The sequence below is a fragment of the Montipora capricornis genome, unplaced genomic scaffold, assembly GCF_036669925.1.
Source record: "Montipora capricornis isolate CH-2021 unplaced genomic scaffold, ASM3666992v2 scaffold_496, whole genome shotgun sequence".
Taxonomy (NCBI): Eukaryota; Metazoa; Cnidaria; class Anthozoa; order Scleractinia; family Acroporidae; genus Montipora; species Montipora capricornis.
In genome coordinates, this window is record NW_027180234.1 from 498,775 (window position 1) to 502,500 (window position 3,726).

At 39.4% G+C, this 3,726-nt stretch overlaps 1 pseudogene; it reads left to right on the top strand.

Annotated features, from left to right (window-relative positions):
- The first annotated feature begins 1,140 nt into the window (after positions 1-1,140).
- The window catches only part of LOC138036702 (uncharacterized), a 7,096-nt pseudogene continuing 4,510 nt past the window's right edge, over positions 1,141-3,726 (top strand).

The following is a 3,726-nucleotide window of genomic DNA, read 5'->3' on the forward strand; positions in this document are numbered from 1 at the left end:
AATGTTTCATTTAGCACCGTTTAAATCAGTAATCTAAATCGAAAGCCCGCTGTAAAAACATTTTAATCGTTCTAACAAAGTTTTTGAGGTTCATTTGAAATTTAAATTGAAAGGGCAGTTGGTTAAGGATCCAAAAGAAAAGGTGGCTCTAATAGAGGTGAGCGTTAGTTAGTTGTCTAAATGACCCGTCTTGTTTCCTTGCAACCACGTGAACTTTCTTAAACATTTTTTAATTCCTCGATTTCACTAAGAAATTCGTTTTAGTGGGCGACCAGCCCTACAAGAGAGAATTACTCCGAGTGAAACAAGTTGTTGGCGTGAAGATTGTTTAATTTTCAGCAATAACTATCTGAAACAACGAAGTCAAACACTGGTTGGCAAAAGTATGAACTCTTCTGTTACCTTTTAAAACTTTCAGGCCAAATTTTGTGGCCTTCTTTGTCTTTTGTAGCATAGCATCATCTTGCTCTCTTAATATTTCCGATTCATAAATGCTGGCGAGTTTATACGCCGGCCATTTTGTTTTGTTTGGATCAAGCATTACTCACTCCGTAGGGAGTGAATAATGCTAAATTACTCCGAGATAGCGAACCAAGATCACTGAGTGAGTATATAGTAAAAGGATTTATATGGGAAGACAAGACCTGAGACATGACAAGATCATTTTACAAAAAAATTTCACTTACAAAGCCTAACATTATTGCCATTGTGGGTCGCTTCCTTCCTGTTAAGCGATTTAAGCCATTATCAGTTCATCAGTTGTCAACAGTCATAATAAAATACCAAGGATGAACACTCAATTCTCACGATCCCACCAAATTCAAATACTCCTGGTTAAAATGTTCCCACGGTTCAAATTCCACCATAGAATTCAAGAGCAAAGGTTTTTCTTTCATTTCTATCTGCAAGCCGCGCAATTGAAGCTCTGCCAGCGATGTCAGGCGGCTGTTAGTGTCCCAAACGAATCGATAAAACGATTGTAAAGAGCCTTTTGAAAAAGCAACACCACACGGCGACTAATGAGCTGCCGCTTGGTAACCTAGTCAAAAGACTCGCAGGGGTATTAGACCGCAAGTTGCCATCCACACTTTCGCTTTGCCACCCAGGGAACCCCTTAGAGCGCCCAAGCGGCCAATTAAAATGGCTTCAAAACTGATGAGGTGTCCGATCGACACTGGAAGCTCGGTGGAAGCTGAGAAGGCTGAGTATACAACTTCAAATTCATTTTTCCAATGGAATTCATGGTAAGTTTTGTAATTCTACAGCTTAGATTAGATCATCACCTGTTCTGATGTACGAATCAACTTTCGTTCGAAGGGTATTGAGTAATTATGAACATCATGTAGAAAGCCTAACAGAAGCCAGTGCAATTTTATCGAGAGCATTTGAAGACAAAGAAAATTTCATGTGCAAACTGACCTCAATCTTATCTCTAAGGGGACCCCAGGTGTCAAAGCGAAAGTGTGGACCACAGCGAGTCTTTTGACTAGGTTACCAAGCAGAAACTCAATGGTCGCCGTGTGTTGTTGATTTTTCAAGAAGCTCTTTGTCCATCGTTTTATCGATTCGTTTGGGGGCTAGATTCTAGAATACCTGGCCAATAAAATCTAGAGATTTAAAACCTGCTCCCACATTCATCTTATTTGCATACGGTTTTCGCCAGACTGTTGAAGAGTTACTCCTGATTCCTGCAATACGGTTTTCGCCAGACGATGGTTGCCGAGGCAATGGCAATGGCAATAAGGTTAGGCTTTTTAATTAAGAATTTTTTTCGTAAAATTATCCTGTCATGTCTCAGGTCTAATGTCTTCCCATACAAATCCTTATGTTCCCTCATACTGAGCTTGGGGCATCTGTGTTTAGAGTGCGCTGAGAAGGAAGCAACGGTACCTTCGCGCCTAATAAGAACAAACAAACTACAAGTTTCTAATCATTAGCTAATAGCAATCTGAACATTACGGAACTGACCAAATACTTAAAATGACGTGACGTTAAACAACAATTTTCCATTGCCTAATGAATTGCTTTGTGTACATAATAGCCAAAGAGAGGATAAGAGATGAGAATCCAGATGGTGCTCGCAAAGTATCTCTTAATAAGATCTGACTTACAATATCATCATATCATCATATATCTTTATTTACCCTCGGATTTTAGAGTAGCTTGGTGTAGCTAATATCTCCGAGCATTTACCCTCCCAACCATGATACAACACAGAAGACAGACCACAACACCGGGAACTACATGCCCTACTCTTTGCGACAAGTGTGCGGGTTCTTTTACGTCCCACAGGATTATGAACATTGAAGAGTTGTGAGACGGGACCTCCGGCTTATCGTCCTTATCCGAGAAGACTAGAGAGTCTAACCATTTGCAGATGTAATTACAAAGGCAGCACTTTCTCTTCAGTTATTTAAAGACCCTGAGTGTTGGTCCGGCCGGAGTTGAACTCACGACCTCCCGCGTGACAGCCCGGTGCTCAACCAACTGAGCCACCGGTGCGCGGTGGCGGTATAATTCATAAGATATGAAATGCTTCTCTGACTACATATTATGAAGTGAAAAAGTCCTTTGGTCAGTTGATTGCCATGACTTTGGCTCCTGCAAACATTTATAGGGTGGAGAACTGAGAAAACCGATAGGAAAATGCAAGTACTGGTGAGGCATTTTTTTAGGGCTTTCCAAGCAAGAGAGAGTTGACTGAGCCTGAAAAACACAATTGTAGGCACGGCGAACGCAGGCTCGTTAGTGGAGTAGTGTCCCCAAATGTTGGAATAAAACGAAGTGGATATTGGCATAATACAAGTCATTTCAATCTTATTGGACTATTTTTACTCTTAGAAAGTGGTAACCTTTTTGTACTAATTTCGTACTTTTTGGCGTCTACTTTGCTCCATACACAAGTAAAAAATCACACTTTTATCCCCTTGTCAGATGCTATTAATTGGTGCAAATTATATAATCTTACGATAATGGAAAAGGTCTTTATACTTTAAGCAGTTAACCCCACTAGCACCCTCATAATTGGTTGGATCTTGGTGAGACAGGTTGACAGTTGTAACTGAGAGGGACCTACCGGTAATAGTTTATGAGATCTGATATGGTCTTAATTTACAGTAGTCTTAACATACCCACATAAAATCTGGCGTAACTTAATAGACCTTTGCCTGAGCACAATATTTCAATTGATCAAGAAAAATGGCACTGTCAGTTAATTTTAGCAGCCCTTTTTAATTTAAGTAGGCTAAATTAAACATGAGACCCATTGGCTTACCGTGGTTGAGAAAAAAACATGGTTAAAATTGGGTTCTTTCTCTGTGCTACTATATTTTCATTTTGAAACTCGTTTAATCCATTACATACCAGCTCCTGTTTTACATTTCAAGTTCACGGGGCTAATATTTTGCTATGTATACAGAAAACACAAATTGTTTCAGGTGTGGCCAGGGCACATGCTACTAACTTTAAGTTGTTGGCATTAATTTTCATCAGTACATGTGTTATGTAATCCATGGTTACATTTTAGTACAATGCTATGTTGTTTCACTTTCAGGAGACGTTAATTAATCTGTGTTAATAAATTAGCATACCACATAAGACATGAGGTGGCCACTACTTGAGAATATAAGGGGAAAAACCATTCTCAACTAGAGTAGTTAAGACAATAGTTATGTGATAGTTTATACTTTTCTATTAAGCAAGAAGTAGTTTGTTTTCAACCAGGCC